At 36.1% G+C, this 14,289-nt stretch overlaps 1 protein-coding gene across 1 annotated transcript in view; it reads right to left on the reverse strand.

Annotated features, from left to right (window-relative positions):
- The window catches only part of TICAM1 (TIR domain containing adaptor molecule 1), a 109,946-nt gene extending 95,882 nt beyond the window's left edge, over positions 1-14,064 (reverse strand). The window contains exon 1 of the mRNA XM_053703169.1: positions 13,910-14,064. The gene's annotated coding sequence lies outside the window, so the exon portion shown is untranslated. The remainder of the gene's footprint in view (positions 1-13,909) is intronic.
- Positions 14,065-14,289: the final 225 nt, after the last annotated feature.

Below are 14,289 nucleotides of genomic sequence, written 5' to 3' on the forward strand. Positions count from 1 at the left end.
ATGGTGCATGTTCAGTGTAAGCCACGTGTTGTTGCACTAAAGGACCACAGGTTTTCTAAGTGAGCTCCTACGTAACCATTTCTCAGACTGTGTGACCTCTTGCCTGAAGGCTTGCTCTCCAGCTGCAACATTTAAATCCCCTACAGGATCTTAGTGCTAAATAGGCTCAACCGGTGGAAGGGGTAAGTTGTATGCTGGAATATCGATATAACTGTATTTTATTGCAGCCATACACATAAGCTGCCGGCTTAAATACAACAGTTAAAACAGCCTGAGAGAGATCCGCCGGCGAGGGAGGAGCGGTACAGAGCAATTGCACAGCGGTGCAGTGAGAGGACGCCAATCCTTCACCTTCCATCTCGCAGCCACTTACCCCGGGATTTTTGAAGGGGCCCAATAGTGTGCAGCGTGTAGGAGGGCAGGTCCTGCTGGAGCTAGAGCCCTCTAAAAGCCATGTTGGGATAGTGAGTCCACCGCTGTTTTCTTTTTGCCTTTTCCGAGGTGATCCCTAGTAAAATGGCTTACAGAGTGTTAAAGTGACCCCACACTGGTAGGATCTAAGAAGTAATATCGGTGGGACTGTGACATTGGATGGCTCAGGTGTGGTAGTGTCAGCTGTACCGTAGTCCCGCTGATATCAGGCCATTTAAAGGGAGACATTAACTGGCTATTCTCCGGATCAGATAAAGCTCCCGAGGTTCTTCAGTAACTTGCTGATCCATAGTGGTGGTTGGGCAGGAGTCCGATAAAAGCAGGTACTCAATAGAACTACGTATGGTTCAATATAAGGCATAAGCCCTGGTTATTTCTTAAGTGGGGCTTGAAGGTTGCTATCTGGTGCCTTGTTATCGGTTTCTATGTTCTTTTTTTTTTTTTTTTTTTTTTGTATAGAAGATGACAGTTTTGCCATAGATATGTAAAGGTATTACAAGGACATTTTAAGTTCAATTAAAGTCAGCACAAAAGTGTGCTCTGCTGCACAAAAGAAGTTATTCTGTTTCCTTTGCTGGATGGCATTCTGAACTTTATTTGGATTCATTATGTCAGAACTTTATGTTAATTGTTAATATCTTCAATTGTTACAATAAGAGTTACAATAATCCTTTTTGTTGCATGAAGATGTCAAATAATTCAAATGGAATATAATATTGTTATGTTTAGGGAATTTTTTGGTTGAACAGCATAATATTTATGTTGATTCTTGTCTACCTAGGCCTAAATTAACCGCTGATTAACACTTAGATAGAATTCTTAAAGGTGAAATGATCCACATGTTGTTTTTTACTAGATCACTGCTGAGGTTTAGTTAAAACTATCTGTATTATATATTTGTCTCCTACATAGTAAGGGGACTAACTACTAAACTTCTAGATAGATCTGCATCTTTCAGGGGTGATAAGATCTACATTCTGCTTGTTCCTTTATTGTGGGTGAAGTTTAGATAAAACTCTACCTATCTTTTATATGTTTTCCAGATTTTTAGGGGACCTTTACTTAGGTGCAAGCTTTGTTAGGTTATATTATAGGGACTTTTTCCACACTGAAGAAATAATTGCCACAGACGAGCACAATAACTATCGGGGGGGGGGGTGTACACTTCAGAGACAATGCTGATACAATACTGGGCATACACTAGTATTCGTTACAGAAAAGCAAAATTGCCCGATCCTAGCCTAGACATTACGGCTGAGGCGATGGCCAATGTAGTAGACACCCAGTCCCTGATTGTACAATAATCTGAATTATTCTCTCTCCAATTTGACATGATTAAAAAGGAGTTGGGTACAATTTCTTCTGAAATTTCTGTTCTGTCAGCAGATGTTAGGCAGTTTTCAAATAGAATGCAAGAGGCAGAGAACAGGATTTCTGATTTGGAAGATCAAGTTAGTGCCCAAGGGAATATTATTGCTCAACAAGATTCCAAAATCAAGAATTTACAAGTGCGGCTAGACGATCTTGAGGATCGTGCAAGACGCAATAACATTAGAATTGAAGACCTCCCTGAGTCTGCAGAATTTGATGATCTATTAAAGTTTACCTCTGTATTATTACCGCAGAGGCTGGGTGTCCCACAGTCAATGTTACCAATCTCAATTGAGAGAGCACATAGAATTGGCCCTAAGAAATCTCTGGCGGAAGGCCCGGGTAGGAATAGAATGTGCATTTGTAAAGTATTAAATTTCCAGGACAAAATCGAAATAATGAAATTGTTTAAAAAGCAAAAGGATTCACTTATATTTGGTAATAGTAAAATCTTGCCTTTTCAGGATTTTTCAGCTGAAACCGCACTGAGAAGGAGGACAATGGCACCCTACTGTACTCAAATTATAAATAAAGGAATAAATGCTCGGATGGTTTATCCAGCCAAAATAATAGTTGAACATAGTGGGTCTCGTTTGGTCTTCTCAGAGGTGAGAGAGGTGAAAGAATTTTTTTAAGGACAAATGAGATATTTGTTGTTTTCTTACACCCAAGAAAGTTTTCAGACAGAATGTAATATAAATTGCTTTATCTGGTTTTCCAGTGGGTTTCTATTTTGTTATTATTTAAGCTTTACCAGTTGTTTCTTAAATTGCAATATATGGCAAAGGATTTGTTTTCATTATGTTACGAGATAGGGGTATATCCCTTCTTTCCTTTTCTTTTCCCCTCCCCCCCTTGTTGTTTTTTTTTTTTTTTTTCTCTTCCCTCAGGATCCATGGGTTAATTAATACGTTTTAGCATATGGAGCTTAAAATAACATCTTGAAACGTAGGAGGGATCTCCTCACCCTTGAAACGTAAAATGATTGTAAAACTATTAGCTAGAACTAAATCTGATATCTCATCTCTACAGGAGACACATCTTAAAGAACAGGAAGTCAGCAAATTTAAGATTAAATGGGTGGGTGAAGTAATTGCATCCCCAACCAGAAGTAGGAAATGCGGTGTAGCTATTTTGATAAATAAATCAATAGATTACAAGATTCTACTAGATTTATGATATTGCACATTTTCATAAATAATAGTGATGCACCAAAATGGAAATTCTGGACCGAAACCGAAAATCCGGGATGCACTTGGCCGAAAACCGAAACTGATACCGAAAATGTATTTTTTCAAATTATTTTTTTTTAGTTGTTTTTTTTTTGCATAATTAGAGCCAATAAAAAAAGCCCACACTTTTATTGAAAGTAACACACTAAAATTGGACAAAAATATCTTAAAACAATAATATGCTACACAATAATTTTACCAAGAAAAAAAAAAAACAGGCAAAAAATGCCATTTTCTACCAAAATGACCAAAATTTTGGTGCATCCCTACTTAAAAAAAAATTGAAATATATTTCAGTATATTGAAATATCAATATACTGTTTTATTCTTCATTTAGTACTATGTAACAATCATATTTAACAGGTTTTTTTTTACCAATTATCCAAATAAAGTATAATCCTAGAAAACTCATTGTATGCAGAACAGTAAGTGAAGTAATAAACTTAAACAGCAGCTCTAGGCTAGCATCAAATTTGAAATATGCTACACAATAATTTTACCGAAACTAAAAAAAAAGAAAACCGAAATAGCCAAAAATGCCATTTTCGGCCGAAACTTTCTGCGGCCGAAATTTCGGTGCATCCCTAATAAATAATACCAAATTTATTCTTTGTAATATTTATGGGCCAAATAAATTCAATCGGGAATTCTGGGAGAAGATTAAGAGCAAATTGTTTCCCTTTATAAAAGAGAATTTGATTATTGGGGGGGATTTTAATATGACGTTATGTCCGGAATTGGATAGATTATCTTGCAAAAATATTCCAGAGAATAAGAGAAACTCAAAGTATTTCATTAGACTCTGTCAGAAACTCCAGGTCATTGATATTTGGCATAGGTTAAATCCTGATAGGCAAAGTTTACGTGTGAATCCAAAGTCCATAGAACATTTTCACGGATAGATTTATTTTTAATTTCTGAGTCATTTTCAATCTGTAAAGTTGAGGTAGGAATTGGGGAGATCTTGATTTCGGACCACTCGATTATCTCTATAGCTTTCTCTTTTCAGGATGGGTTTAATCCAAAAGTACCTTGATTTTTCTATCCTCGATTTCTATACAATAATCCCAGATTTAGGTCTTGGATAAGACAGAAATAGAATGATTATTGTACGTTTAATACTGCATACCTTCATAAAATAGAAATTTTCTGGGAGGCAGCTAAAGCAGTCCTCCGGGGGGATATTAAGGTTTATTTGGATGTTCGAAATAAGAAAAAACGGGCCAGGGACTTACAACTTACGAATCAAGTTTGAAATGCCTTTTAAAAAATATCGTAGTCATTGTTAAATTTTTAATTGGAATATATATATATGAACCATAGGAAGGAAAGAGATGCTTTTTTATTACAAAAACATCAAGAAGAGGAGTCGAAAATTAATTTACACTTTAGGAGTTTCCACGGTAGTTCTGCTAAAAATCTTGCCAGATTGGTCAAAGTTAGGAAAAAGAAGAATTTTATTCCGGTGATTGAATCTAGGGGTATTCGCTCCACTGAGACGGAGGAGATTTCGTTTTTTTTTTTTTTTATATTATCAGCAACTATATACGGAAGGTGAGCACAATCGAGGTAATCAGGAGAAGTTTTGGTCGCAGATTACTGTACCTAAGATCCAGAAAGAGGAGCTAGATGTTCTTAATGCTACTATCACAGTAAATTAGTAAAGCTATAGAGCGGTCTAAACTTAATAAAGCAGCGGGCCCGGATGGGCTAACATCCGAATTCTATAAAAGTTTGGCCGATTAAATATTACCAATACTAGAGAGACTATATAATAATTATTATATATCGGTTAACTTAATTTCGTCAATGTTTACAGCGGCCAATATCTCTTTGATCTTAAACAAAGGTAAGAATCCGGAGGATCCAGCCTCTTATAGGCCTATCTCTGTTCTCAATGCGGACTATAAAATCTTAGCCTCTATTTTAGCCTGTAGATTAGTTTCTTGCTTAGATAAATGTATTCATCCCGATCAGGTGGGCTTCATGACAATGCGGAGCTCCTCTAAAAATATACGGAAATTAATCATATTAGTTGATTATATTTGGAATTCTGAGCAATTTAAAGAGAGGAATGACCTTAAAGATATAGCTGTTCTTAGCTTAAATGCGGTCAAAGCTTTTGATAGCATTTCCTGGACACATCTTTTTTCAACATTGACCGAATTTGGGTTTTCGAATAATTTTTTCCATTTTGTACAAAATTTATCAGAAGCCGGTCTCGTTTCTTCTTGTTAATGGTATGGTCTCTCCCAAGATAACTCTGCAGAGAGGAACAAGACAGGATTGTCCCCTCTCTCCACTTCTCTTTAATATTGTTCTTGAACCACTGGCAATTAAGTTGCGGGAGGTTCTTCCGGGGATTCCACTCGCTGGACAAAATCTAAAAATGTTGCTTTATGCAGATGATATTTTATTATTTTTGAATAAAACTAATTTAGTTTGTTTGCAGGTTATAAAATCAATATGGAGAAGAGTGAACTTATGTGGCTTGGGAATCGATCTTTAGAACAACCTAATACAATGTTTCGCAAAGTTAATGCTATTAAATATCTTGGGCTAGAGATTAATAAAAATCTGAAACATTGGTATCAGGCAAATTTTTAGTTGCTCTTTCAGAAAATCCAAGAGGATCTTGAGTTACGGGCTGCCTTTCCCTTATCTCTTACAGCCTCTATTCATTTGATCAAAACTATAATTTTTCCAAGAGTTTTATATCCTCTTCAAAACCTGCCACTCATTATATTAAATAAAGATTTGAAGAATTTGGCATCATGGTTTTCCAAATTTATTTGGAAATCCAAAAACCCCCGCATATCGCTTAATAGACTGTCTCAAAAATATACGGATGCTGGGTTAGCTCTTCCCAGCATCAGACTATAAAATTGGGCCTCACTGATTAAACTTGCTATTGATTGTATTTCTCAGACTAATCTGGTCACCTCTTATGATGTTGAATCATTTATGATTACTCCATGGTCGTTGAAGGCTCTTCTACATTGTTCTCAGCACAACTTGCCTTGGAGAGTATCTACTCTTCTTTCATTCAAGAATATAATTGTGGTATGGCACAAGTTCTGTAAACTACTTGGTGTTGATCCATCCTTTTCTGAATTTTTGCCTATTAGGGGGAACCCTTTATTTTTACCAGGACTAGAACAAAAATGCTTTCAAGAATGGCAGCTTAAAGGTCTCCAATACGTCCATCAATTATTAAACAATGAATTCCAGGTACTCAAATGGGAAATTATTCTTGAACAGTTTTCTCTCCCAAGGACGAATCGGTTTGCATACTTTCAAATTCGACATTTTATTGGTTCCCAAAAGTGGCAGACGGCTAGTGGGTGCGACTGGTCCGAGGTTAAGATCTTTTTCCAAAAAAATATAGCTGGGGATGCATCGATTTCTTTAATTTATGATATTATGTTCACCAAGCAAGGTATATTAGAGGAGGACATATTGATTAAATTCTGGCTACCATATATTTCAACAATAGATCGAGAGAAGATATCTAATAGTCTCGTGGCAGTGGCCAGATACCTGGTGGCAGTCAGCTGGAAAGAGTCTCATCTCAAATTATTAAACAATTATTATATATCACCAGCTAAGCTGTTTAAATTGTATCCAAGTAAAGTCTTTGTGTGAGCATTGCTCATATATTGGGGCGGATCTTCCGCATATGTTATGGTCTTGCCCTAAAATATGTCAATTATGGCAGAAGGTTCAATTTTGGTTTAACAGAGTCTATGAAAGTACTATCTCTTTTTCTCTGGAAGATATAGTTTTACTAATCCCTAAACCTAGGGATTGTGCAAGAACACAGATTTTAAATACTATTATATTAATAATGAGATATAATATCCTTAAAAAATGGATATCGAAGAGTTCTCCCAATTTGTCACAAGTTTTTAGGGATATTCAAGCTCAGATTATTTTTTAATCTTTCCATCTCCATCGGGTGTCTGAAAAAAGAATCAAAAAGTTCTTGGTAGGATGGGCATCCATTATTAAGTCATACCCTTGTTGTCTACAAGGACAGATCTTGTCTCCATTTGTAGCTTCTGTGAGCTTTGCTGAAATGGTTTTACATCAGGTATTTACAGACACATGGATAAGAAACAGTGGGGAAATTGAATAATCCAGGCTAAGACTCGTCGGAAAGGGTTGCGGTTTTGATCTCCCACGGATTCTGCGAGGACGTTATTAGGTTTTTTATTCCTTTGTTTCCCTTTTCTTTTTTTTTTCTTTTTTTCCTTTCCTTTACCCTGTTCTGTTATTTTATGTATATATGATGAAAATTAGCCCAAATTTCACAGTATTTATCAGATAAATTAATAAGGGCTTGCAAGACAGGAAACTGTTTAAGCTGTATAAGGTGTATGTTACCGGATTTATATGTTATAAATATATGACTGTCCTGCGTGACATCGATTATGCTGATTTATGGTTTTTTTTGCAGTTATGCTTGGCTATGCTTAATAAAGATATATATATATATATATATATATATATATATATATATATATATATATATATATATATATATATATAAAAGAAAAAAGCCCCATATCATGATTAATTGCATCATGTGATAAAGCCTTATTCTACAATGGAATGAATAGAGCTGAACTTGACTGGTTAACCATAGATGTAGTATTTTATTGTAAAGAGATACTACATAAATACAGCTTGGAAGCTGTTAACTACTATCTGTGAATTGAAACCAACTATTTAGGTAAATTAAAGACATATTTAGACAGGTTATGTTTCTACTTGTACATATATTTTTTTTAATAATGTAAAGGCACACTGTACCTCCATAGACCAGGGATAAAATTTACCACCTCACATGTCAAAATTTTTTTGTGCTGGTGGTCCCTTTAAATTATACATTTATAATTATATATTTTAACAGAAATAAGAATAGAAATATATTATAGTACTGTCACTACTTTGATAAGCATTTCTTCAAAAATGGTGAAGCACAAAACTTAATGTACACTTGCATTTAGTTGTAAACCAAAACTTCTATTAAAGGGATATGAACATTTTCTTTCATGTTTTAGATAGAATATTCCATTTTTATACAACTTTCCAATTTACTTCAATTAGCAAATTTGCTTCATTCCTTTGGTTTTCTTTGTTGGAGGAGCAATACTGCACTACAGGAATCTAGATGAAGACCATGGGACCGATTTATTAAAGGGATACTAACCCCACGTTTTTTCTTTCATGATTCAGATAGAGCATGCAATTTTAAGCAACTTTCTAATTTACTCCTATTATCAATTTTTCTTTGTTCTCATGTTATCTTGATTTGAAAAAGCAGTAATAAAAGGTTAGGAGCCGGCCCATTTTTTAGTTCAGCACCTTGGTAGAGCTGCTGATTGGTTTGCTACATTTAGCCACAAATCAGCAAGTGCTACCCATGTGCTGAACAAAAAATGGTCTGGCTCTAAAGCTTACAGTACTGCTTTTTCAAATCAAGATATCATGAGAACAAAGAAAAATTTATAATAGGAGTAAATTAGAAAGGTGCTTAAAATCTCATGCTCTATCTGAATCATGAAAGAAAAAAATTGGGTTTAGTATCCCTTTAACCCCTTAACGACCGAGGACGTGCAGGGTACGTCCTCAAAAAAAAGGCAGTTAACGCCTGAGGACGTACCCTGCACGTCCTCGGTGTGGAAAGCAGCTGGAAGCGATCCTGCTCGCTTCCAGCCGCTTTCCGGTTATTGCAGTGATGCCTCGATATCGAGGCATCCTGCAATAACCATTTTTAGCCATCCGATGCAGAGAGAGCCACTCTGTGGCCCTCTCTGCACCAGACATTAACGGCTAGGTTCGTTGGTGGGTGGGAGCCGGTGTGGGAGGCGGGTGGCGGCCATCGATGGCCTTGGATGATGCTGAGGGGGGCGGGATCGGGGGCGGGGATGCCCGGGGGCGCGCACGGGTGCACGGGAGGGTGGGGGCGGGCGCGTGCATGGGAGGGAGCGGGTGGGAACCGCTGCACTACAGAAAAAGTAACAGTAAAATGGACAGAAAAGGGGAAAAAAAGTTGGAAAAAAAAAAGATCAGGCAGGTGGTGGGGGTTGGTCTGTGGGGAAGGGGGAAGCTACACTACAGAAGAAAAAAAAAAACTTTTTATTTTGCAAAATGGGTACTGGCAGACAGCTGCCAGTACCCAAGATGGCCCCCAATAAGGCAGATGGGGAGGATTAGAGAGCTGTTTTGGGGGAGATCAGGGATGTTGGGGGCTAAGGGGGGATGCTACACCACAGCATATGTAAATATGCTTTAAAAAAAAAATTAAAATAAAAAAAAACTTTTATTTTAGTACTGGCAGACTTTCTGCCAGTACTTAAGATGGCGGGGACATTTGTGGGGTGGGGGAGGGAAGGGAGCTGTTTGGGAGGGATTAGGGGGTCTGATGTGTCAGGTGGGAGGCTGATCTCTACACTAAAGCTAAAATTAACCCTGCAAGCTCCCTACAAACTACCTAATTAACCCCTTCACTGCTAGCCATAATACACGTGTGATGCGCAGCAGCATTTAGCGGCCTTCTAATTACCAGAAAGCAACGGCAAAGTCATATATGTCTGCTATTTCTGAACAAAGGGGATCCCAGAGAAGCATTTACAACCATTTGTGCCATAATTGCACAAGCTGTTTGTAAATCATTTCAGTGAGAAACCTAAAATTGTGAAAAATTCAACTTTTTTTTTTTTATTTGATCGCATTTGGCGGTAAAATGGTGGCATGCAATATACCAAAATGGGCCTAGATCAATACTTTGGGTTATCTGCTACACTACACTAAAGCTAAAATTAACCCTACAAGCTCCCTACAAGCTCCCTAATTAACCCCTGCACTGCTGGGCATAATACACGTGTGGTGCGCAGCGGCATTTAGCGGCCTTCTAATTACCAAAAAGCAATGCCAAAGCCATATATGTCTGCTATTTCTGAACAAAGGGGATCCCAGAGAAAAATTTACAACCATTTATGCCATAATTACACAAGCTGTTTGTAAATAATTTCAGTGAGAAACCTAAAATTGTGAAAATTTTACATTTTTTTTTAATTTGATCGCATTTGTCGGTGAAATGGTGGCATGAAATATACCAAGATGGGCCTAGATCAATACTTTGGGATGTCTTCTCAAAAAATATATATACATGTCAAGGGATATTCAGGGATTCCTGAAAGATATCAGTGTCCCAATGTAACTTGTAAATAATTTCAGTGAGAAACCGAAAGTTTGTGAAAAAGTGAACGATTTTTTGTATTTGATCGCATTTGGCGGTGAAATGGTGGCATGAAATATACCAAAATTGGCCTAGATCAATACTTTGGGATGTCTTCTAAAAAAATATATATACATGTCAAGGGATATTCAGGGATTCCTGAAAGATATCAGTGTCCCAATGTAACTAGCGCTAATCTTGAATAAAATGGTTTGGAAATAGCAAAGTGCTATTTGTATTTATTGCCCTATAACTTGCAAAAAAAGCAAAGAAGATGTAAACATTGGGTATTTCTAAACTCAGGACAAAATTTAGAAAATATTTAGCATGGGTGTTTTTTGGTGGTTGTAGATGTGTAACAGATTTTGGGGGTCAAAGTTAGAAAAAGTGTTTTTTTTTCATTTTTTTTCTCATATTTTATATTTTTTTTATAGTAAATTATAAGATATGATGAAAATAATGGTATCTTTGGAAAGTCCATTTAATGGCGAGAAAAACGGTATATAATATGTGTGGGTACAGTAAATGAGCAAGAGGAAAATTACAGCTAAACACAAACACCGCAAAAATGTAAAAATAGCCTTGGTCCCAAACGGACAGAAAATGGAAAAGTGCTGTGGTCATTAAGGGGTTAAATGGCGGGCAGACATGATTCGCTATATTGAGTTCAGCTACTGAAAAACATTTTCAGCAAAAAGGGTGTTACTATGTTTAAAGGGATAGAAAGGTCAAAATTGAAATGTGCATTGGTGCATTTCAATTTGAAATATAAGCAGTTTAGCAATATACTTTCATCAGCAAAAATGCTTCTAATTAAAGTCATTACTGTTTTTCTGTGGCATACTCACGTATCCGGTGAGGGCCCATGCACCAGTACTCAAACACTATACCTGCTAAGAGAGCTGGAGATGGTGTGTGTTGCTTCTGAAGATGTAATTTGTGTCACACAAGCAACTGCTGACTCTCTGGGAAAGTGTGGTGTTTGAATACCGGTGCAAAGGCCCTCAAATGATATGTACATATGCCGCAGAAAAATAGTACAGGTACAAATCCCCAAATCCAGAATTCAAAATCCAAACTTATTCAGAAATAAACTTTTAAATTATTATTTTTTTTTTTTTTTTTAAATAAAATCATCAACAATTACTATTTTTCCTTGCCTGTAAGTCACAATCTTCTCTGCCTTTGGTTTTTTTTTTTGTGTGTTCTAAAATGCAAATAATAATCTATATTTATTTAAAACAACAAATATTACCTTTCTGGTTACAGTAAATTACTCTTTTTGATGGTACTATGTATACAAAAGTATTAAAAATGACATAAAACTACCTTTAGGTTACATATGTATAAGTTGTATTATGCCATGTAAATATTGCCTAAATTACATAAGGATGTTCCATTCCCTTTTTTAGTAAAATGTCCAATTTTAAAGATGCAAATATTCCAAAATCCAAACTATTCTGAAACTCAAAACTTTTCCGGTCCCAAGCAGTTTAGATAAAGTGTTCTCTACCTGTTATAACTTGTATAAGAATTCATTTTGCTAATGGAAGTATATTGCAAAACTGTTTCTATTTCAAATTGAAATGCACCTATGCACAATTCAGTCTTGACCTTTCTAAACATTGAGACTTGTTCGATATGTTATATCAGTGATGTGCAGTCACTAGAGGCAGGTGAGGCAGTGCTTCACCTCTCATATGGGCAAAAATATATATATTTTTTTGGCTTTAAAAAAAAAATTGTATTTTTTTTCCCCAGCATTTTTTTTTCTCACAGCTATATGTTGTGCAATGAAGAGGCACAAGCAGGTCTGCCCACCATTACACAACATGCTGCGCCACCTACTGGATGCAAGTGGTTAAGATCATTGCATGGCCCATTAACTGCTTATTTGAGGCAGTCCTATTTGGGCTGAACCAATCCAGCGAGAGGCATTAGTAAGTGGAACATAGGGTTGGGGCTGGATGTTAAATGATATAAAACAAAACAAAAAACGGAAAAAAAACAACTTTCATATATTTTGTTGCTGTCCTGTGAAACTGCCAGCTTTGCTAAAGTGAAAAAGAGAGTTCTGTTCTTCCCCTCTAAGTGCAGTGGAATGTGCCACTGTCACTTCCTGAATCCTTACAGAGCAGGAAGAGAGAGGCACAGAGAACACTGTTTCAGCCACATCTTATTGAAGTAAGATTTTACTAAAAAGGGATTCTGTTAGTGAAAATGATCATTTAATGAATGTGGTTTAGTGTTTTTTTTACTCTTTTATATCAGGGTCGTTTTTGTATTTTGTTTACTCAAACTTTACACCCACTAACTTAGCAGCTTGCCTCTGTACTAATGTATAGTCTTACTTTCTGAACTCTCTGTAGCTCTGCTGTTTTATTACTTTAAAATGCAGTGGTCCCTCTCCCCCCCCCCCTTGTGTGTGTGTGTGTGTCTCTCTCTCTCTATCTATCCATCTCTCTCCTTATGTGTTGTTCTCCCCATGGTCTCTTTCTCTCTCTGTCTCTCTTCCTCCCCCTCTGACTCTCATCCCTTATGTAATGAAAGAATCTATAAGCATAATTTGCAGCATTAAAGTAAAAAGTATGTTTTAAACATATTTTAATGGGCATGGATTTCTAGATCTCATAATCAGAGCAAGCATTGTGTTATCTGGCAAGAGTTTCTGTTACAATCCTTTTAGACTAAAATCAGATGTTTACTAAGTTGACCAGTTTTCCAAGACACCATTTAAAGGGACATGAAACCCATATGAAACCCATATGCAAATTTAAACAACTTTCCAATTTACATCTAATATCTAATTTTCTTCATTCTTTTGATGTCCTTTGTTGAAAATCATATCTAAATATGCTCAGTAGCTGCTGATTGGTGGCTGCACATAGATACCTCATGTGATTGGCTCACCCATGTGCATTGCTATTTCTTCAACAAAGGATATCTAAAGAAAGAAGGCGTATCCTAGCCACTGCCTCACCTGTCTCTGACGTCACTGTGTTATATATATATATATATATATATATATATGTGTGTGTGTGTGTGTGTGTGATACAAGTCTCAATGTTTAAAAAATCAGCACAACATGAATGTATTTACCAGCTGTTTACTGACCCTTTAGATTTCCCACAGCAAATACTGTAATTTTGTGTAAAAGTCTTGTAACTACAATGTGTATAAGGTCCCGTTAATAAAGTTTCAATATTATTTCTTTGACCATGTTTTTTTACCTGACGGCCACAATGTCCCAACCCACAAAAATGTCTGTTCTCAATTGAAAATATCTGTCACTTCACAGACCCGGAAATTCTAAACACCAAAACAAATATGTAATCGTTCTATACATATATTTTTTGTTTTGTTTTTTTATTTAAAACAAAAACAGGTAACCGGATGTGATTGTTTCAATTAACTGAAACGTCAAAATAAAAACAAGATATGTTCATTGAAACTTTTACTTTCGCTTCTTTAAATACCTGAAATTCAGATTATGTAGACGATTTCTGGGTTTAATTTGTCTCACTTTAAATCTGCTACTTACAAAAGTTTTTCACCGGTATGTTTAAGTCATAATAATAATAATTCAAAATAAATCATTGCAGTGTCTCCCCAGGTATGGGCCACTTACCCCGCTGCTCGCACAGTTCAACTCTAAAAAATACACTACTTCCTGAAATATGAAGCAACTCTCCGAGTACCCGAAAGGTGACGGAAAATAACGAATATTCCCGAAACCTAAAACACTTTATTGATCGCATGAATATTGTACTCGTGTCCAGTATACCTGGAATTGTATTGCCTAGAATTGTGAAAGTAGTGAACGAAAGTTTAGTTTGTACTGTAGCGTATTTGACCAATGTTTTAATTAAAAAAAAGTTATAACCATCATTCGTTCTATTAAGATCATGAATAATCCAAATAATAAATGTAATTAAACGCTTAAAAAAATTACTTGAAATCTAAAGAAAAGTTGAACACTCAATATCACACTTGTAGCTTGTTTTTATC

The sequence above is a fragment of the Bombina bombina genome, chromosome 2, assembly GCF_027579735.1.
Source record: "Bombina bombina isolate aBomBom1 chromosome 2, aBomBom1.pri, whole genome shotgun sequence".
Lineage (NCBI taxonomy): Eukaryota > Metazoa > Chordata > Amphibia > Anura > Bombinatoridae > Bombina > Bombina bombina.